This window comes from Agelaius tricolor, unplaced genomic scaffold, assembly GCF_023055355.1.
Source record: "Agelaius tricolor isolate 1412-34295 unplaced genomic scaffold, bAgeTri1.0.p SCAF_6, whole genome shotgun sequence".
Classification (NCBI taxonomy): domain Eukaryota; kingdom Metazoa; phylum Chordata; class Aves; order Passeriformes; family Icteridae; genus Agelaius; species Agelaius tricolor.
This window is the reverse complement of record NW_027269266.1, coordinates 20,750,687-20,776,319: the sequence shown is the minus strand read 5'-3', so window position 1 is coordinate 20,776,319 and position 25,633 is coordinate 20,750,687. Positions and strand designations below refer to the sequence as shown.

Sequence of the window (25,633 nt, the reverse complement as noted above, 5' to 3'; positions counted from 1 at the left end):
AAAATCCATTAGTAGTAAGACAGCTCCAGCATTTATTTCTAGCTGTCAGAGGTGGCAAGGGTTAATAAAAGACATCCGTATTTCTTGGATAGCTACAGATAAAATTTGGACCGTGCTATTTAGGCCACTTTCTTTCTCCCAGCAGAACTGTCCCACATTCAAACTAATTAATAGCAAAATCTGTGCTGTGTAACGACTGCAGGAGTGGGATCATGTTTAAAAATTGCACATCCTTAAAAATGTCGATTGCTGATGTCCTTGTTTACTGAGGTTCATTGAGTTCTGTCAAGAACTCTCTTTTCAGAGGACCATAGTTCAAAAATGATATGCACAAATACCTTTTTCCATCTTCTGCTGAACAGTTTGATTCCTTAAATATTGTATTTATAGTTTGAAGCTACAGATTTTTCTCTTCAGATCTACATCAGTAATTAAAATTATTAACTTCTTTCTAGCACAAAACCTATTTATATTCAGCCCTAAATAGCAGTATTGTTTCTCTGTTCATCCTAAAAAGACTGAACACTGGATCTTGAGATCAGAATAAGTATTATCCATGCTCTTTCTCATATACAATGAGTGTGAATTTCTGACTAGTCTTGGGAAGCCTCCTTGGCTTTCTGCCTGTCCTCTTTAGACCTGGGGACACATCACACAGTCCAGAGGTAATTAGGATGCCCAAGTGCATCATCAGTTGATTTAAATTCTACCTACTGGGGTCTGCATTAGAAATATTATGCAAACATTCTCAAACCAAAAAACACCATCTCTAACAACTTAGAAGATTGTTCTAGGAGAAAGACCAGTGTATACAGATAAGGTTTCTACATGTGCATAATAGATTTTTTCAGATCAACTAGTACAGAAGGAAAACTAGACACATTTTTGGATTAACAAGCTAATTTTTTTTTTTTTTTTTGGTTCTGAAGCAGTAACTATCTAAATGCAGTAATTAGCTAAAAGCTAAACACAGCTTGAGAAAAACTACTTTAAGTTCAGATGTATCAGTAAGACCAGCTCAGAAAGAAAAAGTGGAAATGGGGTGGAGGTAGTATTGTGGGAAGAACAAGGGTCGAGAGCTGGTAAGGTCAGAAAAGTTTCTAGGACTTGCTCATTTTAACTGTGTAGTGATTTTTCACATAACAGAAGAAAATCCTGTGTGGAAAGAATCTTCCCAGAAGCACTTGTCCTACATTTCAAGCACCCCAAACCACAAAACTCATCATTAAAGCATAATCCTTTGTGGCCCAAAACGCCAGATCAGTTTAAACCTTGCCTGAGCAAGAAGTGCAAGATGTGTTTTGATTCCCATCCACTAGTACAGCAGTGAACACCCCCTGCCATCAAATCACCAGCATACCCCTGTCTTACATTGATGTTCCAGGGCTGTACTTCATCCAGTGCACAGCTGCATTCCTTGTAGTTCTGCTGCTGAAAATGACCAGCATGAACTACTGGAGGCCATCTCCATACACCAAACAAAGCACTGTGCTGTTTGTGAGGGAGTCTTTCTCACAAAACAGATATTCTCCCACTCCTTTCAGGCCTGATCCTTAAGGAAAACTACAGAACTTGGCTCACAGAAGTGCACATGGGAACGAGGTTTCCTAACTCTGCCCAAAACATTGGACTCAGTAGAGATGTTGGTCTGATAGTACATTATCATTTCCTTCTACTTCAAATTATAACACTGCCCCCTCCCACTTACCCCTATCCAAATCAACAGACTGTAAGGTAATTGTCTCTTATTTCTGCTAAGCTAATAAATGCTATTTTCCCCATCATTAACATCATCAATATCCTCTCTATTCTAAAGCTACCATCTTCTTCCTTTCAGAGCTGGCTTAATTAATAAATATCTTAGGAAATGGTAAGCAATTGCTCTTAACTGAAAGGTGATTTTAACCCACAGAAAAGTGTGACCAAAAGTCTGTCTTACTTTTCCACGTATATGTCTTGGCCTACACAAAATATGCAACTTCTTCATGCAAGCCCAGTACTGCATATCATATCCACAGGAAATTGTTCCTGTGTGTCCCCTTGTTCTTTTAATGATTCCTTAGGTGTCCATCATAGGTGACAGTTGGAGAGAGGAGACTGGACTGGATGCCACCTTTGCTTGGGTCAATGTGACAGTAATCATGTTCTCACGAAGACACATCGTGTATTTCTTAAAGCACAGGCACTCTTCCCCCTTGCCACGGAAAGGCAATCATCCATTCTAAAAGAAACAAAAATTTGGGCAGTAAATAATAATAAAAAGGAATTTCAGCTTTTACTTCAAAACAATATGCAGATGTTACTAGGCATAGTAGCCATTAGGGGAACTTAGGGCTCCGGTAGGTAGGCAGAGATTTGGCCTCTTACATATTTTATGTACCTATACTATCCTTAGAGTTCTGGCTTGTGCTTGCTTTACATGTTATGGGAGATGAGGGATTGTCTGGAAAAACAAAAGTTGTTATGTAAATCTTTAATTTTGTAAAGAAACAAAGCAAAAAGTCATCACAGGATTTTCTTGTTTTCCTCTATGTGACTGGCAGAAATAGGATGGAGTGAATGCTTCCATTCCACAGCACTTAAGGAAAACTTGTTTCCCTAGAGGAAATTATTCAGCTTTATCTCACAGACTTATGTTACCTACAGAGAATCCAAATATAAGCACAAATGTGTATGTAGGAAGGCTAGTGAGTACCCAAATGCATAAAATGTAAACCAAGATGATAACATAAATTATGTTTGTCCACCAAATTAAAGCAAAAGTTATGCTTAAGTAATTAGGTTTTCAGTTGAGTTAAGGTTTCATTATTTAGATGTCATATAAAGGGTTAAAAGTAAGATTGTTATAATTCAGTGGGATAAATTAAAAGATGATTTTTGCCTCATGGTGAGCATGAATCTTGGCTGATAAGAACACAATATTTTTTGTGTGCAAAGCAATCAGTTCTGTATGGAAAGAAAGGATTTTTGAGATTTGGATAGATAGAGGGATTAAAATCTGTAATCTGTGGTGGGTGGCAATGCGTATACTAAATTAGTGAAGTTTCTTGGGAGTTTCCAAATGAGACAGTACAGATTCAAATCTCAGGTGGGTCTCATTTCAGCTCTGAGTACTGGCAGTACACATCACATCAAGTCTTCACAATGCACAGACAGGGACACTTGCTGAAAAATCACTGCAAGGATTGTAAAAGCAGTGAAATGAAGGAGAATCAGTACAAAGGTTCTAAATGCAATGAAATGAAGGAGAGATGATTACAGTGTCATACATTCCACATATAAGGTGAAATAAGGTACACCCTTACACTGCCATATTAAAACTACTATATATTTTGGATTATAAAATCCTTAATCCGGATAATACATGCTCCTTAAAGTAAGGTGTTTAACCCTAGAAGTGGACATGGAGGTCTACAAACCAAAATTCTGGATAGAAGGTACCTGGACAAGTCTCCCAAGCAGATTTAACATTTGCATGGTAAGATACTTCTCAGTTTGCAATGTGCCAATGATATAGCCATCTGCCTCAGGACCATGGGCATAGTGTCTCACAGACCTAGTCTTTAAATCCTTAAAATTTAAAAGCCTGCCTTTAACATTTCTTGGAACATCTAGAAGACTCTTGGAAGTATGCCTGTACTGACAAAAATAACAAACACATGCAGTGATTGGCAAAGAAAATCAGTAGGAGCTGAACACAAACTTTAGGGATGGTTCAGTCAGCAGCCAGAACACTTTCTGCAGCAAAGGATCTCAAGGCTGTGTAGCCAAGTACTCAGAAAGTCACCTCAGTGCAGAGGCAGTTGTTACTAACAAGCATTTGAAAAGAGACCTGAAAATTCTCTAACCATTGGGTGGCCCAGGTCAGCTTACCCTCCAATTCATCCCACTTGCCTCTCTATATGCCTTTTCTTAATTAGCTGTATTAGTTTGTAATTGTCAATTTAGGTTAAAAATTGTACTTTTATTTCTATTTGGGGGTTGTGGGAACAAGAGAAATAGAATTTATTCCTGCTGAGTGATACCTATTGTAACATGAAGGTGCTGCCAGGCAGCATGGGCGAGGAATAAAGAGCAATTTTTGGCCAGCATTGGTGTAAGTCAGGCCCCCATTACAAGGATTTCATGTTTTAAAGAGGCATGAGAAGCGGTATACACAGTCAAAGCAGACTACAAAGAATCTCTTCCTCCCAGTACCCACAGCATTTTTTCCTTAATGCTGTTTATTCAAGATAGATGGAGTATGTGGAGATTTGATTTGGTTTTCTTTTCTGTTCAGAAGAAATGTAGATGATCCCTTGCAAATTAAAGCCGTATGTTGCCTGCCTTCCCTGACATGTTCTGTGCTGGGGTGAGAGGCACAGGGGCTGCAGCCCGGCTGCTGCTGCCAGAAGTTTTCCGGAGAACAAGAAAAAGTCACAACTCTTAAAAGGGCAATTGCAGATCACAGCTCATTTTGTTCAGAGAATGCGAACATTTTTACTCTCTTTTTATTTCCCTTTCTTGGGCAAGTTCTTCTACAGTTACATACAGTGCCTGAAAACACAGACTCTCTCTTGTTCTTCAAACACAGAGAGGCTGATTTAAGGGCCTAAGATGGCAATCCTTACTCCCAGGAGCAGACCTGCTGATTTCACAGATACAAGGGAAAGGAGTAGAGCTTCATAAAGCTGTGATGCAAGGAGAAATTATGTGATGAGCTCTTACTTCTGGCCTCACGCTGCTCTTGCTGTGCTTCAAGTACATTCCTTTTAAAGAAATAACTCCCTATTTCCACTGATGTAAATGAGATTCAGATCATATTTGCTGCATTACTATTTCAAGATACACAAATTGAAAAGGTGTGTGTGCGTGAGGTGGGGAGATAGAGTGGAGGAAAGTTGTTTTTCTATGTCTTTTAGCTGTGTGTGTATTTTCCATGAATGCTATTTAGAGAGTGAGCAGGATGAGATCAGAGCAGGAGTATTTCTCAGCCTGCATTTGCCTTTTTCAGTGGAATGCAGCTTGGTACACGTTAAAGGACAATCTTGACTTTCCCTTTAGAAGAAATTTTTGGGCTTTTGCTTTTCTTTTTAAAGATAGCTTTAAATATTTAACCAATGTAAACAGAGGCAGAATGCCCAGCAAGACTGAAAGGAATGTGCCCCAAGAATTTGCTTGTAGACCCTTCTCCTCTAAATACATTCTTCATCATACAGGAGGGGTCAGCTGTATTTTGAAATAAATTGTTTTTGGAAAATTTAGGCTGTTTGTGTGAAAGGAATTTTCTTAAGGATGGACAGGAATAGTGTTCTAGACCTTCCTCCAATTCTGCAGCTGGCTTTTCTAGTTAGATTTCCTCTACTCTTTGACCCTGGCTGCAGAGAAACTGCTCAACACTGCAGCACTCCAATATCCCATGTGGGACCCAGATAAACCATCCTTAGCCCAATCCCATAGTCTTCAAGGAGGAGAAAAAGGAGCACTTCATAAAAATCTCAAGGTTTGCTGTAGGGAGTGTGACCTTCAGGATGATGGAATTTAATTTCCTATTGTCACAGGTTGTCATTCTGTAATGCTCAAATATGCAGGCATAACATTTAGCCCAACTGCAAATTGTCTAAGTCTCTCCTTCCCCAGTATCCCTATCAGAACATGAACCTATCCCATGACAGTGGGTGCATCTGGGCTCTTTGCTTTTGGATCTTGTGACGTCTCTGTTTTTATGGGTGAGTAATAAGATTGTATCATTTTTACTGGATTTGGACTTGTCTATGCAAATCCACACATTTGCCATCTCAGGGATGATGACTGTAATTCTGTTTATTTTCATATGGTATTGCTGGCATTAAGAAAAATATCTGAGGGTTCCCAGCACTGAAGACCATGAGGATAAGCCATGTCACCTCAGTGTCCCAGTCTTCTGTTCCCCTCAGCTGTCCACATGCTGAATATAGAGCCTATAGAAGTTTGCTTCCCTATCTTAAAGTGTCAAATTGGCCTGATCCCAGTCATGTCAGGGATGGCTGGTCTCAGCAGCCAGAGCCCACTGCAGCTGTATCCCACTGCAGTAAAATCTCAGCCTTGAACCTGCTCAGCAGGAATGAGCCCATATCCAGGAGACGCAGCTACTGCAACATTTGGCTGACTGAATCTCTGACATCCAGAAGATTCTGACATGCTTATGTATTTCTGTATTTTCAGATGAAAACACCTCCTTTTCCCACTTCAACTCTCAGTGGCAGTCACACCATTGCAAACAAGGTTCAGTCATGCCCATCCTTACATATTCTACCAGGAAAGTGAGAGAGACTTCATAGTTATTCTTCAATTTTCGGAGCTCTTTAATTCATGAGGAAGGATATGCATAAAATATGAACCCTGAATAGAAAGCGGTAGGAAGGGATGGAAAGGGAAAAGGCAGGATATCTAGCTTCTGGTTCTTACTTGTTGATATCAATTAATGTTGAAATCATTCTTAAATCTCAGGAAGTACTTTGCTGATGGTGATTCTTTTGGACATTGTCTGTTCCTCTGCCATTTATTATAGCTAGACTGATATAGTCTAGCTATGAGGATAACTATTAATTAGTTAGTATTTCTGCAAAGCCATTGTGATTTCTATTTCTTTTCTTTTTTACAGTTGTAGAGCTCCTTCTTTGAATACATCATGACTTTTTAAAAATGCAGACTGTATTAAATATTTACTTAAAAGTCTTCACTGTGCCTACACTTACATTGTTACAAGTACATTTGTGATTACAATTCCGACTTGGAAGTCTGGGTTCTCCTTTTAGAGAAAGGGCTAGGAGCAGCTCATCCTAAACTTTGTCCACACTGTTGCCATAGCAAGCAAAAGCATCCACCAAACTGGTTTGGGAGGCACTTTTCCTTCCTTCTCACAAGTTATGTATTTGTGACTTCATAGTGGCAGCCGGCCTGCCATAGAAATTCGGCTGCCATGAAACCACAGCCTTGAACTCACATCTCTGGGATATGTCAGCATAGCTTGAACATTAAAAAAATGTGACAGAACCATGTTCCCACATATTATGTTCAATAGTAGCAAGCTTAAAGATGCTTCAAATCATAGCAAGCCTAATTGTGAGCCAATGTAGCACTCTGAGTACCAAGGACAGGCACTAATTGGTTTTCGCCATGTCTGCTATGCCATTTTTATTACCTTTTTTTTTTTTTTTTTTAATTCACAATGCATAGCACTAGGGATATGAGACTTAAAGGCTTGTCTTAGTTGGGGAAAAAGAATGCCAATATTAAACTAATCCTTTGTGTAGACACTCTTATTTCAGTTTAAAAGTGCCTTTCATGGCATTAGCAAGTTGATTCCTTGCTGACATAAGCTTAATCAATATGAGGCACTCAGCCTGATATAAATTTATCTCTATGATGGGGTTGCACCAATTTTTCTATGTTGTGCCTTTGAAAAACCATTTAGTTAAATCAGTTGTTTCTTCAAACTGGCAAGTTCTCACTCACTGAAGATTTGCAGTACAACAGTGCAGCCAGCTGAAAAATGAATCACTTCAGTAAAATGAAAAGAACTTTTTGCCTTTGTATGGTGCTACCCATTAAAGCTCTGAAAGCTGCAAATATCAATAAACTTAGAGCAGCTTTGCATCTATGTTCTTAATCCCCATTTTCTAAATGCAGGAACCTAAATGCAGAGAAATTAAATGCATTTCCAAGGTCAAAAAAGGAGTATGTGGTAAAGTGGTTTCAGAATGAGACCAATGACTTTGAATATCCCTGGTCCCAGCATCTTTCAGACACCTTATATGTAAGAAGTACTTGTACCTGTGCTTTCTGGTAATCAGCCCTTTAGAATCAGATTGCCAGGGCTGGATGATGCATCTGAGAATAACTAGTCTGTAATCTCTCATTTGAGTTTTGTCAATAGAAGACTGACTTCTTCTTGAATGAAGATCCTCCCTTGTAATTTTATCACCACCTTACTAAGTATTTATTTCTAGTGGTATCCTCCTTTAGCTATAAACATAGACATTCTAATCTCAAATTCTGAGGCAAAACAGATATTCTACCACTTGTTATGGCTACACCAAATGTATTTTTTCAAAGATTAAACATTTCAAATCTTATGCTGCAAGCAGAGCTTTTTAAGCTTGGAAGAGGATCACAATGACAGTATTGATGCAGTACTATCACCCATTTCTGGAAAAGTGATTGTGGACCAAACAACCACTCTGTCTGCTCTGTGTTAAAACAAGGATATTAGCTTGAAGCCCTGTAAGTGATGGGTCTGGTCACAAACAAAACCACACATTAGCTCTGCTGGAAAAAAATGACAATGTCAGGTCAGATGAGCTTGAATCGATCTCAGATCAGGCAGAGGTTCAGATGGAGCAAGTAAATGCTATGGTATGACTGATTGAAAGGTAACTGCATGTAAAATAGAGCACAGCTGGCGTTTTCACCATGGAGTGCTTGCTCACTCTGTTTTTGAGTGATGCTACTAAAAGTTACTGAAACTTGTCACACAGTAAAAATGCTTTTTAAAGCCTGAAAAAACCATTTCCATCCTTTGTCGTATATCTCAGGTTTACACCCTGAATTTTATGATCTGGAATTCAGTTATACCAGTGATTTGCCAAAAGCAGGGATACTTACAACATGTTAAACTACGAAGGCCATAATTGTGCAATACAAATTCTGTCTACAATTTCTGCAATTAAAAATAGAAGCTTGAGGCAGAAGCACTTTAAAAATATTTGCAGACCTATCAAAAGTCTTTCTGTGCTCCTATTCCCAGAGTACCTGGGCACCTCAGCACCTCAAAATCTCTAATGTGCTTGTTCTAAAAGATAAAAGTACTGCTTTGTCTTTGTTTTGGAGAAAGAAATCTAAGGCAGAGAGAGGTTAAAATGACCTGTTCAAAGTCAGGTGAGAAATCTGTGATAGGAAAGGGACTTTAACCTAAAATTGGCAAACACATTCTTTTTTCCTAAGGCCTATTTTTCCTGGAAAGCTCTGGGGGAATCACAGTTGTTTTAAGCCCCCTGAGGGAGGTGGTCCCACACCTTACCCACTCCTGTTGTTTCTCCCACAGAGGCACCTGCAGGGCAGTGGAGAGAAGCAGAGCAATGTGCTGGCCCAGCTGAAAGCTAACCAGCAAAGCCCACTGTAGTTCCAGTTGCAGCAATTCCCTTCTCCAGCCCTTGGCATGACTGCAGGGGTGCTAGTGCCAGCAGAGGGGAAAGGGAAGGAAGGTGTGAGCTGAAACACAGGAGAGGAGGGAATGGTTCCTGTCAGCAACAGCCCAGCTTTAATGGGCATGAAGCAATCATGAAACTGCAGCTCAGACTGCACCTTTCCAAAGAAAATTTAATCATTAGTTATTCTGACTTGAAATAAAAAATCTAGTCATAGCTGAACCAGCTCCTGAGGTGGCAAATATGGGGAGAAATCTCTGTTGTTTTGGTCCTTCCAGGACCAAAGGGAAATTGAGGGGCTTGGGAGTAGAAAAGACCTTGAGTCACCTTGATGTTGACTCTTTCCCTGAAAAGAGGGGCAGCAGGACTTGAGGCCATCATTTAACCCCTCCCCCCGCTATGTATGTTGACAACAGATTTATTTAACATCACAGTATTAGTCCATTAAGCTATCAACTTAAACTCTTTCATAGCAGCATGCAAACTTCTTAATATCTATTCTCTTACCTGAAAAGCAATAAAGATGAGAAATGAAGTTTATATATTTACTTAACTTGCTTCTTTCCTCTCCCTGCCTCCCTTTTATGCTCTAACATCTCAGCATGCCATTGTCAATAGTAATTTAAATTAGGCATTAGACCATGTAAGCAGCTCACATGTTATCAGTTAATATGAAGGGAAACTCTAAGGACAGTGCTGCACAGTCTTGCCAATCTCTATCAGTGTGGGTTGCAGAGCACTGTTTTTGAAGGGGCTGTACCCCTCTGTTGCTGTGAGGAGACATCTGCCTGCTACTGAAAAACTTTGGACTGGCATAAGCACTGAAATTAATTAACCAGATAACCTGTGCTACATCTACTATGAAGGGTATCTCCCAGTGCCACTACTCACACAGCAGAGCAGCTCTTCATGGGAGAAGGAACAGCCCTCAGTAAAGATGAAATGGTGCAAGAGGAGACACAAACTCTACGCCTTTTATATTGTGGGTAGGAGGCAGAGAGTCCTAACTGCTTCTCAACAAGCCTAACCATTGAAGTTGAGAACATGCCATTGTCAATGGGTATTTGTCATATTGTGCAGCAAATACTCAATGAATACATAAATTAAAAAAGGCCTTGATAAAAGAAATTTGACCAGAGACAGATGGTTGACAATGATGATCATCAACATGAAAACTCAGGTGTAGGCTGAGAATTTGAATCCTCAGGATTCAAATTTAACTATGTTGTAAAATATTTGGAGTAACTGTTGGACAAGAACTTAGATATGGAATTGTTCTATTGAAAACAAGGTTGAAAAAACCCAGCATTTTAACTTTGCTGATTAACGTTGGGTGCTTATTTATCTCAAGCTGGTCAGAGAAGATTTGGCTGGGATTTGAAGTGGAAGTTTCATAGATACACAGCCTTTAGCATGTATCCAAGTATTTCACTTGCTCTTCCTTTGGACTGTGTATAGACAATGGCACTTGGGCCGCTTCTGACTGCACATGGAAATGAGATTTCCTTCAGCATGTACTTTACTTTTAAAAGGATTATCTCCCACATTTTTCCCATTTTTCTAGACCTCAACAGTGCAAGAAACTCAGATGATCTTCTAGAAACAAGAAGACAAACCATGGGGAGGGTTGTTTACTGCAGCATTTGTAATAACTGCTTTTTGACTAAGGTAAAGCACGTGACACCTAAAATCAGCAAGAATATCTTGCAGAAGTACCTACAAGCCTAATCCACAAATTCTCTCTGCATGTACATGGTCATTATTTCACTACATTAGTTTTTTCTTTAAAAAGTCTCCTTCTCTCTTTTCTTAAAGCATTAAAGAACTAAGGAACTCACAATCTCATGCTAACAACTTTTAGCCAAGGAACATAATCTGCTTTTATATTTTATCAAGATAAATTCCAGACATAATTTGTTTTCCCAGACCCAACTCTTGTCCTGTATTTCTCACAAGCGGATAACCACCCAATAAAAATAAATAAAAATGTCACCCTACCAAATTAATATCTGACATTGCTCATAGCTGACGTTGTTCAGAGACCCCTTTTGCATCCACATGAGACAGCCATGACTTTCTCACTGCTGCTCCCTGACCAGTTCTATGCAGCCCATGTAGCCTCTGAGCTGGTTGTGCATAGCTTTCTCATGTTGCTGTAGACTAATGATAAAGAAATTGGGTGTGTGGACATTCCCATTTTGTAACCAGAATTTATCCTATTTTATAACAAGAGTCATTAGAATACAGACTGTTAGTATCCACAATTACAGCTTATTTCCATGCCATGCTGGAGGAGAAGAGAGAGATCTGAGGTTGAAGGTCAGAGCCTTTAAAGAATGAAGAAATGTCTCCTGCAGGTGCTTGGTTTATAATTGCCCAGGACAGAGCTGCTGCTTTTATGAGGATTGTTGTCACAGTAAAATTCCCAAGAAAAACAGAGTGGGGTTTTTTTTTGGTTGGTTTGTTAGATTTTTTTGTCCTGGCATCTGTTTACTGTCAGTGGACACCCACAGCTGTAGCCAGGAGTATGCCTTCACTTCTGGCCTCTGATGTGAACAGCTTTTGCTCCAGCCCTGGGGAACTGCTGGGCAGACAAAGCAGTAGGGAGCAGGCAGCACCCCAGGTGATAAAATGTCCAGTTTCCAGTCTGATGTATGGGAAATTTTAAAGGCTTTGATGTCTGAAGGCATATGCACTCCAGCAGAGAAAACTTCACATCTCATCTCTCCCTAGCCAAGAGTAGATCTTTTCTATTATATCACAAGCAGCCTGACAACACAACACATAAAAATTGGAGCTATCACCATATCAGATCATGAATCAGCTTTCCTGAATGTTGTTATTAAGGCAATTCTTAAGTGAGATAAATATTGGTAGGTTAATAAGTCTCTTTAGAAGTATGCTAAGTATACCCGAAATAAGGCTCAATGCAATTAATTTGACTAAACAATTCAGAAGAAAATATATTAATGTGAAAAGTATAATGGAGGAATTACCACATGAATTCTCTAATTGCCTAGATTCTAAAACACGTAAGGGTATCAGGGACATGGCAGGCACCAAAATCCATAATTTCCACTATCATATGTTTCTGTAGTAGAAAGTAGAATTAAATAAACACTTTTTCATTTTTAATTAAAGGAATGTACACTCTTCTAGATAAGTCTTGATAGTGAACCAGAAAGCACAGCTCTGTTCACACACTCAGCTAAGTGCAACCATTCCCTCCAGGGAATGTACTGTGGAACTTGATTCCCTTGGTACTCAGCAGGTAGAATATGCTCTCTTACAGAGCCACCCCACATTCATCCAGCATGAAGGCAGAATATATCCTCTCATTTATGCTTCACCTCTTTGTTCTGTGCTCGTGCATGGGGAACATTGGAGTTTGAACTGCCCTGGTCAGAAGATGCTCAGTTCTAAGCAGGGACAGCAGTACTGTGAGACTGAGTGTGCTGGTGCTGTGCTGTGGTTTGGCTCAGAAAGCCTGGTTGTTTCACTGGATCTGGGCAGTTAGGGAGAGCAAGTAGAAGAAGTCAAGGAGAATTAATAAAAACATGGGGCTATCTGAAAAGCTCTTGGAATGAGCACCTGCCTGGAGTTGTGCATTCTAAAGGCTGCAACTCTGTAGCTGTGTTGTGGTCACATACACAAAAAAATGAACTGCCTGCAGTCCTAGGCATACAAGCTTTTACAGTTTCATATCCCTGTTTCCTTTGCATTTTCTACAAGCAAAGAATGAGCAGATACCACAGATCAGCAGCTGCACAGTAACCTGTAATCTGTTATACTCTGGTAGCTGATCTGGGCATGCAGTTTCTCCATGCAATTTCAATTAGGGTTAGAACCCCTGGAGAGAAGAGAGTGCAGATAGTGCTGTGAGCATTTTAGCTCTGTACATCCAGTGCCATGCTGGCTTGCTTTTTGGAACACCAGCAGAAGGAGAGAAGCAGCAGCTCTTGGAGGTTGCAATGGCAGGAAAGGCAATGTATGCAGCAAACTCCTATCCAAACAGTTGCTGCTAAACCATGGGGATCCACAGAGCAGACTTGATGACCTATGCTGGCTTTCAGGCTTCATAAAACTGCCTGCGCAACCAAGAATTTTAAATCTGGTTGCATAACCTTGCATGTTAATGCATATGGGATGGTTTTCGGAAGCAGTGTCCTCTCCCATGAAGATGGAAACTCGGCCTTCAGGGACCACTTTGAAGAAATCAGACTTCAAAAAATAGCATAAATGTGGCTCTATTAGCTGTGCATACAGATGTGATAAGCTGGGCCTTGGTCCAATAATCCTGATTGCACTTTGTTCTATTTTTTATAAGTACAAACATATTTGCATCACTGACTTGAAAGGTCCTGGTCGCTATGTTGATTGTTTATTGTTTCTACTTATTTGCAAACAAAGAAAAGTGAGGAGAACAGCAAAGTGGTCAGATGTGGGCTAGCTGCAGGAACAGAAAGGTCAAGCTGTTGAAAGCTGTCAGTGCAAGTGCCAGCAAAGAGGCCTAAACAGATACATAAAGGAAGACAAGGAGGTTGCAGGTAAGCAGCTAAAGGCAATACCTCTACCAGCTTCAGGGAAAGATCCTGCTCATCCAGCTAACTATAGAGATCTTAGTCACTAGTGGAAAAAAATAATCCTGAATACATTTACCAACAGATTAAGGCCCAGAGGAAGCAGATGGCCAGCAACGGCATGACTTCACAGCAGACACAAGCTTTATTGATCAAATTATCACTCTTGGCAACTGATGGGAGGGGAATAATAAAAATGGGTTAAAACTTTTGGAGGAAAACAACTGGCTTGAGTGGATACAATATAAAGAGTGTGGATATATGGAGTTTCAGGTAACTGTAATTATAAAAGGTGTGTGTTAAGACTCCTGTAGTGAAGTAAGAAATGTCAAGCAATTGGGTAAGTCCAAGTCTGATTCAGGAGCAGACAAGCTGGAATCACACTCATTTTCAATCATGAAATGTTGCTGTGAGATGCCTTGGAGGGCATAATTTTGAAAGATCCATAGCAAAGCTTTTCAGTAAATATAAATGATATGTGATTACTGGCAAGTTTGTCTGGTTTAATGAAAGCATTTTTTGCCATGTTGGAAAATCGGTTTTGTAGGCTTGAACTTAAAACTAGTTCCAAGAAGATGAGATGGCTGCATCTTGGAGAAGAAAGAGTACATACTGTGCTGACATGTAACATAAGGGACGTTACAGAGAAGTCTACTCCTACATGTAGTTATATCCACATCAGCATCAGTGGTTCAGTAAAGATGAATTAAAACAGTCATGTACCTTAGTCAGAAATGCTGCACAGTAGGTGATGAGATTATGGATCAATAAGGATAATACATCTACAATCCATATGGGTTTTTTCTCAAATTTATTATAACTTCATGGACTAAGAACAGTTCCAGTAAAAGAGATAAAATTGTGAAAAGGACTAGAGACAACTCTTTCAAATGTTGCAGTTAGAAATAGAAGACACTTCAAAATATCAGAGACTGAGTTAGGAAATCAAGACAGGGGATTGACTTTAATTAAAAAGATTATAATGATGATGATACACCTGGCCATACCAATACATAAGGGAAAAAGAAAAAAGCATTCAAGGCCTAAAAGCTAATATCATCCCTGAACTGGAAAGATCAGCAATGGCATAGTGTTCCCCAGATCTACAAGGACATGCTAGAAAGCCAGACAAGAAAAGCACCATTTATCTATTTTGGATTATAATTAAAATGCCTATGTTTTCTACAGCCCTAAAATTTATCTGTCTGGCTACAGAAATAGGCATAAACAATCATCACCATAGAAAACTTGTAAAAATGTCCCACAAATTCAGAAGTTTTTTCAAACAAAGGAGTCAATGCAGATTCACTTACCTATATATTTAGCACATGTGCACATACAACACACACATCTGCACAGTAAGAAGAGAGAACAGATAAATCAAATACACAGAGACTGCAGAAATATGATGTGCTTGCGAAGACTCAGACACAAGTCTTCACAGGAGTCTGTTTGTAAGCCAATTCATATTTGAATAATTGAAATGACATCTAATGGAAATTAAATATATACAATAAAGTAAATGTGTGTATTCATCTTTATGACAAAAGTATTAATAATACAAAGATACAATATTGAGATTGTCTAGGAAAACATCTTGTCCTAGAAAATGTAAGAGCTTTGTGTTCAAAGGATTTAGAAAATAAACTCCCTTTCTGTGGAGCCCTGCCTGTTGGGATTTGGCATAAGAAAGAAAAGAGAATTTCTAAGAAATATCAGGTTTCCTTTGCTGGTGTATTTTTTACTTTGTTCTGAATGGAAGCAACTTGAGCTCAAAAGGTAAATTTCATTGACTGTAGATTTTACTAAGTGTAAGATTAGCAGAGAAAGCAAAAGAAATCGAAGGATGTACTAAATATGACTGCATTTTACAGCCCCTTTCTTCTTCTTCTTTTGATAAGCACTTAACAGAAATCTATTCAGTGAAAGCTGCCAATTCTTATTTTTACCATATGTACAGATCGAGGATGTCAGAGGAAATGTGTATGGCAAATTAGGGTGAACTCTGTGGCCTGAATGTTAAATGAGAGGGCAAATTATGCAGGATTTGTCTACCATTTTAGTGCTCTCATTTGTGATGTCTTTGGGCAGGGCACCTTTATAAGACTATCCTGAAGATATTATCATAATGGAATGTTTTGCATAATGGAAAACACAGTCACCTCAGATCTTCTTTTGCATGACAAACCCTTGATTAGAAAAATAATAGGATGGAAATGGAATTTGTGTTTATACAGGCAGGCATCAGAGACAAGGAGAATGGAAGCTGACCTCAATACACTGGAGAACTGTCATAGGCAGATGCAAAACCGCTCTCTTTACAGTAAATTTAGCCTGGAAATAGACTGAGAAACAAGCCAGAGTCATATAAAAGTCTTCTTACAGTGAAAAGTTCCTTATTCATGAGAAAAGTATCTGTGATATGCAAAGGATATTACATATTTTTAAATGACTCATAGCTCTTGTTATACTGTAAGATCCACATTACACCCCTGTGAAAACAAGAATGTTTTCATATTTGACAAAATTGTAAATGTTTTAAATTTCCTATTACACATCTGATTTAGCTTTGGCAATTTACAGTCTTTAGGTTCATTGATGTGCAGTTAGAAAATGGCATTAATATCCTGTCTTAAATCAGCATAGCCAACCATGTACATAATTAGGAGCTGGATTATCATTTTCAACACTGAATACAGCCATGCTCCTGTCCTGTACTCATCTGAATTAATGCACACATCTGTATATATGTTTATAGGATTGCTGCTGATGTGTACGTGCCATTAGACATGTAAACCTGCTGGTTTTCTTTAGTTAGTTAGTATTAATTACAAAGTTTATTCTGCAAACAGAAACATAGAAAGAAATCTCGAAAGTGTACAATAATTTGGAAGACTCTGTACCTTCAGGGCAATTGTAAAATCAAAAGGTAGATTTTACTAACTCTTTCCTTCTTCCTATCTAAGAATGTTATGTGCTATTGCATGACTGAATTTAACATATGTTCAATTTAGAAGACAACATTATTTCATTACTGTCAGTGATCCTGGGAGCACAAAACTGTATTGTTCTCTGCCAAAATCATATTGCACATTGGTTGAAGTGGATTTTGGGTGATAAGAATTCCAATACAGCTGGTTTACCAAAGACCCCAGTGAACTGGGGTCTAAACTGCTCTAAACGCCCAGTCTAAAATATAGTACCTGGGAAGATAGTGTTGTGATAGTGGGAATTCTACCTGCTGGGACAGGTAGAATTAATTGCAAATGTGCTCATGCTTCTTTCTATGGTCTCCCTGAATTAAAGAACATTGGCCAGTCCTGATATTTGATATAGCCTGAGAAGAGAATCAGTATATTGCTCTGAGGCACCTCACCTCTGTGTGATAAGGATAAAATCTTAGCCTGTCTGGTTTTCTGATAGCCATTTCCTCTCTGTCTTCCTCACTGTGATTTGTTGAGATGATCTTAATCTGATCCAAAGGCTCTGAACCACCCAGAACTGCCATTAAAAGCAGCAAGGATGGGTATATCCAGCATCTCTCAGGATCAAGCTTATCATTTTTAGCTGTAAATATCTGTATGACTAGAGTTACATATGTCAGCTTTAAGATAATGTCATGATTTCATTGTGGTCAAATATCTGGAAAAAGGAAAGCATGGCTGATCTCTGCACAGTGTCTGTTCACGTTTATTATCTTAACAGTAAACTCACAGCTGATTGCAGTTTGGCCCTTATCAGTTCTTCCTTCTAGCAAAATACTAAATCATTTCTTGTTCAGGAACAGATCAATCTTATGATGCAGCTTTACAGAGAACTGACAGATAATACCAACCTTTATTTTTCAGCAAAAGTAATTTTTGTTGTAAAAAATGATGCACAAGTGGCCACAACATTCAATATACATATATGAACAATGGCTAATGAAATACAGGAATTTCAATGCCTGTAGAAGCAGATTTAATACCTGGGTTTAGTACTGCAGATTTCTTCACCTGCTTTAGAGTGAGCTGGAAATAGGCTGGTTGATTAGAAGACTAAAAAGATGACCCAATTTAATGATCATGCATAACATACCCTACCAGAATCCTCCACCTGAACAGCGCAATAGTTACTTTCTTTGAGGAATACTTTGCAATGTATTAGAGAATGAATCTCCCCTTTTCTTCCACAGCAAGAGCATGCCAGTCAGACAACCCCCTGCTAGCAGTCTGAACCCAGAAGTACATGTTCCCAAATGCTGCTTAATTCACCTTCTCTAAAGTGCTAGCAGTAAGTCCTGCACTGAGGCTGCATACTTAAGGTCTGTACTTGTTAACCCTCTCTGCTTTCCATTAATTGATTACTGACTCAAACCTGCGCTTAATCCATTATAACAATAGTTACATTAGTAAAAAAACCATTCTGAAGTAAGAATCTAAGTTGTTGTAGAGTCTGTTCAGCCCATGCTCTGAGACAGCTAGAGCATGCCCCCGGGATTATTCCCATAAAACAAACCAAAGCCAGACTCTGTAATGACACCACTTGCAAATGCAGCATTTTTTCAACTCTCCCCACTTCCAGTAAGCTCATCCTGAGTGCCTTTTAGCCAGCCTCAATTTTGGTGTCTCCTCTATCTAAACCAGTGAGAAACACACAAACAAATCCCGTAAGGAACGGCAGGAAGTTGTGAGAGCTGTTACATGGTTATTGTTACTAGGGAAACCACTGCCTTAGTATTCATGTGTTCAGCAGATCTGTCTGGCTGTCTTGGACTCCCAGGCAATATGATGAAATAAATGGCAACCAGGAAAATAAACCCAAACCAGCACAGAATACACTATAACTGTCTGTGACACTTAAAATTAAAATCTTGTTTTGGTAAATGAAGTCTAAGCAGAAATATCTCCCATAATATGCTTTTATAACAAGGGGGTGTATGCTTGGAAGTGTATGCTATATTCTAGTCCTCTTTTCCTGAACATTAATAAAATATCTGCAAAAGTAATCAGTACTGATAGCCTAGAGTTAAAATGCTAATACCAAGCAGCTACATTTTTTGGCTGCTGACCTTAGCTCCAATTTCATGAGCAGTATCTATATCCAAGCAAAGGATGAGTAGAGCTAGTACTTCTTTGGAAACCAGACTGCAGTGTTGGGACTCATCTCTAAGAACAGATTGTCCATGCTCCCACTTTATGGGACAATTTGTTGTCTTTTTAAAGATCGAGCTTGTTTCTGAGTTTAGTCACAGAAGTGTGTGACTTACAAAACAATCAATAGAAACATCTTGAGCAATTGCCATGCCTCTTAATGTTCCCTGTTAGCATAGTTTAAACAAGCAGCAACTTTCCCAGATTCAGTCAGAAATTTGGGCTGGAAGGGCTCCCAAGAAATCATTTGGGCTGGGCAGGTTGTCTTATACCTGGTTTATACACAGACACCACCTGTTCCTTAATTTCCACAGTGATAGGGATTCAACATTCATTCTCAGTAGGAATTCCACAGCTGATTAATTGATTTTGCCTCTTCTTATCCATCTCGCTGAAAATCTCAGCTGAGTGATAAAGCCTGAAGAGGATACACACACCTTCCCTAGAGCACTTCCAGCCTCAGGCTGTCTGTTCCAGTGCTGGCTGCATTGCAAAACCAGCTCAGTATTACTGCTCTCCCTGATGGACTCCAGGCATGTAGCTGGTTTGCTTATTCACCAAAGGTTCAGGCACTGCAGAAAGTTATGGTTCCTGAGGATCCCAATAACGCCAAGCCCAGCCAGAAAAAAGCATCTCAGTAGGTTAGTTCTTGCTTTAGATGGAATGAATTGCAGTGGGGAGATACAGTGTGCAGCATAATTGAGTATTGCAAAGTTCACTTGCTGCTAGAGAAGGACTTCTCTAAACAGACATTTCAGAAGACAACATACATGCACAAATGTGACCAGAGTTACAGGCAAGATTGCTGGAAGAATAGTGGTACTTGTTTTTCTGAAGAAATGGAGGTGAGGAAAGCAGCAGAGAATGAAGTGACAATACTTTATTGGGCAGTAACCATCTGATAATAAAGCACAAATGATTAACAACTATTTGGGCCTTGCTGAAGAAGTCTCACAAGCAGGGTTATGCAAAACAACCTCTAAACATAGATAAGAGCTAACACAGTAGATGGATTAAAAAAGAGATCTTTTTGACTCTACAAAAATCACTATTATTAAAGATACACAAGTGTTTCAAGGCTTGCTTCCTTTTTTTTTCCAGTTTTATTTATACATCTTGGGGCTAACTACAGCAAAAATACTTCTGCTTTACAACAGATAGAGAAAAACAGAGAACCAGGACTGTGGGATTTAGAAATATCCTTGCCATTAAGACCTGCAACACGGGACAATGGGAATATCAAGGTACAGAATTAGAGTTCAAATACACATGGGTGGCAGCTCATTTTCCTCTCAGCATGTTTATGTCTTTGCGTGATCTCCAGCCTGATCCCTAGTCTACCATATGATATGGGCTTGTGCTATCCACAGGGTGACCATATAAAACAGATAATTAGAGACCACTAAGAAGAGGCTTTGTCAATTAGAAATATCCAGCACAAACCAACAGAAAGATTCTGCTCATTAAGTATATCCACTGATGGCACTAAATAAAGAGGCACGTGAGCTACAGCTGGGAAATACAGGGAACTAGAGTTCCTGCAGAAAAAAAGCTGTAGGAGCATTACAAAAACTCTCACTGATGTCCCAAATTAAAGATGATCTAATATATATGATGTTCCATTTTTTTTTTTTCAAGTCCAGGTTTCTTTCAAGAGCACAACACTACAGGAAGAAGCTTCTATAGCTCAGGCATCTGGATGTAAAGGACAAGGAGAGTGTCCAAGCAAAGCAATGTGTTCAGCAGGGCTAGGTATGGAGTTTGGCACTGAGGGACAGGTATGCTCTGGTTAGTTTGCTATGGCTCCTCCTAGCAATTTTACCTAGGCTGCTATCTCATGGGGCAGTAAAAAGGCATTCACTGTCCCCTGACAGGCCCCCACCTTCAGCTTAGGATGGTTGGACACTGTTGAGAGCTGGAAGACTACTTAGAAGAGATATTTCTATCGGCTTTCTTTAGTCACATATCTTTCCTCAGATACTGGCAGCCAGGTTTGGGGGTTGGAGGACTGGAGAACTTTTGTGCTGCAAATTAAGGCCATTTTGATAAGGCAGGAAACAGCCATGGTGCACACTAAACCCTGGAAAATGTTGAGCCTCTCCACACCCTTCTGGGCTTGGTCTCTTGAGACTCCCATGCAGTCAAAAGCTGAGTTCTTGGGGGCATTCATAGGAGTATAGCTGCCCTGCTTGTGGGTCTCCATGTGGCAAAGCCACACAAGGAAGCTGCCACTTCATTTCCAGAGAAATCTACAGTGACTGAGGAATAACTAAAACCAGATAGTGACCAAAGGAGGGCCTTCATATGGGGTGGTTCAGAAAAAGTGGCAGCATCAGGAGAGAGGCAGAAAACCGGCTCATTTGTTGGATGGAGTGGAGGCAGTGCAGGCAGCAGAGCTGGAAATGCTTCCTGTAGTTCTCTGAGGCTGTAGCTGTTGAGAGGGCAAGAGCCAAATCACCCATCTCTCTTGTGCTTGGAGATGTGCAAGTTGGAAAAACAGACACCCTCCTCCCAGCTGAGTTCACACTTCCAGTGAGAGCTTTAATAAGAAGCCAGGTTTGCAGGATAGAAGAGGATGGGGAACCACAGGGTAGCCCCAATTTACATGTAAAAATCCTCCAGCAGGATGTGACATCTAAGTGTGGGTGAAGAGCACCAGGGTGCAAGCAAGCAGTACAGTTTCATTGTTCATGGCTCAAAATGTCCCCAAGATGTGCATTCATAAGACCTACATTTTGAAGCTGAAGGTCTGCCTCTGGCCCAGCTCTACTTCCAGTATTCTGAGAAGCAATGCACAGCAGCTAAGAAGTCCAGTAATGGATATTGACAGTTGCAGGCTGCTGTTCAGTCACAGGATGGCTTGCCTGTGACAGGCCAGGAGGGAAAGCAATGCTGATGACAGCACTTTCAGCCAGGAACTGCCCAGAAGTCAAACCTGTCATAAAGCCATTTACACACTCTGAGTGAAAACAAAGTAGCATCAGCTTTTAGTAACACTGCTCAGAGATCAATTGCTAGATTTTCTGCAGATTATAAAGCAAATGAAACATTTGCCAGAGCAGAATATCTATATAGACAACAACTGTTTGACGAGGGTTTTGGAAAGGGACGACTGAAGTCACATTGCTTTAGAGCCTCAGGTGTTTATCATGGAAACGAGTTCACTGGAAAAATGAGTACAACTGCATGGCCAGTATATCCACCCATCCCTGCAGAGCAGGCTGTGGCTCCATGAGGGAGTAGGTATCTTAAATGCTCCCAAAGCACCATACAAGGAGGGTGAACTAACAGCAGAGCTCAAGCTAGAGCTGAGCACAGACTGTGCAAGGAATCAGTGACAGAAAGGTGCAAACACTTGTAACATCAAGTCAAATTTAGTCAGCAGTTTCACCTGAAATAAAATATAGAAATTATTATTTTGGTGATTTTGCAATAGTTCTTTGCTTTAACTTTTCATGCAAGACTTACAAACTGTCTTGAAAACAATTTCTGAAACAACAGAAAATGGGAAAAGAGTACTGTATGCCACACCAACTACATCTTGTGAGACTGAAGGTAAATATCCACTCCTTTTCTGACCTTATTTAAAACTGGGTCTTAGAATCATGGGCCTCCTACCTACTTCATAATGATACTGATTCTAAGTGGGAAGTTAGATTTTTTTGCCTTGAAGATACTTGGAAGCAGAGAATGGAAAATTCAGATGAGTACCCTAGACACCAGCCCAGACCATAATCATCACCTATTTCCTTACTCAGTGAATGTTCATGAGTTACATGAGGTTGAACACATCAGCATTCAAGAGAGGCTCCCTTTGTATCACTGCAGCCGCAGTGAATTTTCTTCACCACAAACACCAAGGCCTTCAAGTGGCCGAGAGCTCTACATCTCAGAACACAGGGAGCAGGGGTGGGTTGGTGGTGGAGCAGGGACACGAGGCAGTGCATGCCACCACAGCTTCTGCTGTTTTACCTGTCCCACCCCACGGTGTACAGGCTGCTCAGCAGCCTTGATTCCAGCAGAGCTACTTTCTCAGGCAACATCAATTGCAGAAGTTTCACTTGATCTGTCCGTGTGGTATGGTTTGGACAGCCCGGCAGTTAGGACACTTTTTCTGAGAGGAAAACCTGGGGATTATGGCACAGTTGGAGTCTCTTACCTAAAAAGTCAAAGTTTGCACTACTGGGTGCAGCAGGGAATATGCCTCCTCAATTTTGTGAATATTGTTCCAGTCATCCTGAATGAGTTTATTTTTCATTGCTTTCATGCCCTCTAGAGATGCCCCAGATCAATATGAAATACTTATTCAACCTGTAAAAAAGCATTTCTTATCTGACAATCTGAAAAACTCCAGTTTCATGTATATCAAAAAATATTTTTCCCTTTTTCTTTAAAACATGGCCAGCACAGTTTTCCCCCAAATAGAACCAGTCATTCATGCAGGTCTAGTTAAAATGAGAAATATTGCTATTTTTTTGCTGAGAACATTAGTCTGGTTCCTCAGCATTTCTAGTTCCAAAAGCTGTTGCCCAGAGTAAAACTGTTGCCCAGTTGTATTGGGTCTGGCTGAGATGGAGCCCATTTTCCCCAGAGCAGCCCTGACAGTGCTGTGCTTTGTACCAGTAGCTAGTGAGGTGTTGATTAACAGTCTTTGGCTACTGCAGAGCAGTGCTCACACAGCATCTGCACTGCCTCTCCTACAGTTTAACTCCTAGAGTGGGCTGGGAGAGGCAGAAGTTGGGAAGGGACACAGCCAGGACAGCTGACCCCAGCTGACCAATTCCATACCATATTGCATCTGCTCAGCAATAAAAGCCAAGAGAAAGGTTGGGCATTTGTCATTGTGATGTTTGTCTTCCAGAAGAGCTGCTAGGCACACTGAAGCCCTGCTTCCTGGAAGTGTCTGAACACTGATGAGAAATAGAGAATAAATCTCACTTTCCTTTGTTTCTCTGCATGGCCTTTGTTTTTGCTTTATTAAACTGCCTTTAACTTGACTCATGAGTTTTTTCCATCTTATTTTCTCCCTACCAGTGCTCCTGAGGAGGGGAGTGATAGAACAGTGTGGCAGGCAACTCCCATCTATTGAATGCTATCCCACCAGTCCTTTTTAACAACCAACATGGGGCACCCTCTTTGCAGTAAACTGTGCCTTCACTACACTTAAGGGCCAAATTCTGATTAAGCTCCCATTTCAGTAGGATCAGAACTGGTTGAAACCACTCGATTTTCTCTCTTCAGATTCCCATAGTTCCAGGTTTGGAGATGGAGGCAGGCAGCACGTCAGGCCCTTATACCCAAAGCATGCTAGGCCTCTTTACACCAAAAGGGAGAATTCAGCAAACCAGAGATTGGTGTTCCAGGTGAGGCCACAGCAGGAAGCACCCTGCAGACTTGCCTGGATTTTTCCTTACACCAGAAATAATCTTTTTCATTTGTCATCAAGCTGAACAGCATTTAATCCACTGATGCTCTAAGCTTTCCTGCAGAGTTTGGAAGTGATGCAACACAGAATTTGCAATATCCCACATCCCAGAGCATTGGATCTGAGTTTAGGTATGGGTGCCTTTGTAGCAGGATTCTCAAGGACAAACTTCATTTTGAGGCTGCTACTGAAAATATTTCTAAGCAGGAGCAGAATGTAACTCTGGAGCATCTGAAAAAAACCCACTCTTTTTCAATATAAAAATACATGAAAATATGTGTGCACAATTGTCTCATTCCTTAGAGTGTTATGCACATAATCAAAGGAGAATCACTATGGACTATGGCACAGAGGAATAGAGTGCTCTGCCTTTATGAATGAAGCACATAGAGCTGAGCAAGTACCATTTCCATGGGTAAAGACTGCTTTCAAGGATAAATAGATGGCATCTTCTCTGCAGCAAAACAAGAATCAGCTTATTTTCACAGCCAGTGTTCAACTTTATACTTAAGAGCAGTATTAGACTAAAAAGCACCTAATTTAACTTGAGCTGATTTAAAATGCATCTTGGTTTGTCTCAGCTATTGTCTAATCCTTTTGTTTGAGATGTTCTACATTAGTCAGACAGTTTTGATTCATGTGCTAACAATCCCCCTCAAGGCAGGTAATTCACAGACAATGTTCACGATGTGCAAAGTGGCACTCCAGTTCCCATAGACAAAAGTCAGTAAACTTTAAATCCCAGAGCCCCTAAACTTATTTTGCATAAATTGCCCTCACAGGAGGAGAGCGGAGATCTGTTTATATGCATCTCCCGTATCAACGTGGAATTCAAATCAATTTTTCAGAACAGTGGGAATGCTGATTAGAGACAAATCACAGCAGAAAGCAAAGGCTTCAACCAATTTTGAGTACAAACAAAATAAAATGTGAATGATTTCAGTTTAACCTCTATGTCCTACTTCAGTGTCTTTTCCATTAAAGGTTTCTTAGCACAACAATTAACAGAGTGGAGATATATTTTTGTTAAACAATGACCTCCTACAGATGGCATTTTTTCTCCTTTGGTACTGAAGTTACACATGATAGCATTTAATCCTGTAATGAGAACAGGTTTTAAGCCTAGTAGCTGTTGATTTTGCCAAGACAACAAATGGGACCTTTATGCTAATGGAAGTTAAGACTTGAATCTTTCCGCTGTGATGCAGTTTCTGTCCTCAGAAGATCTTGAGATAGGGTGCTGTTTCAAATGATGTAACACCAAGCATAAAGAAGAGTTTGGATTCCTTTTTTTTTTTTGAACTGCAGTACTTAGACAATCACATTCCT

At 40.0% G+C, this 25,633-nt stretch overlaps 1 protein-coding gene across 1 annotated transcript in view; it reads right to left on the bottom strand.

The window, feature by feature from the left end:
• Window positions 1-8: 8 nt before the first annotated feature.
• CDK14 (cyclin dependent kinase 14) overlaps window positions 9-25,633 on the bottom strand; it is a 346,858-nt gene continuing 321,233 nt past the window's right edge. The window contains exon 15 of the mRNA XM_071428970.1: window positions 9-2,221. The gene's annotated coding sequence lies outside the window, so the exon portion shown is untranslated. The remainder of the gene's footprint in view (window positions 2,222-25,633) is intronic.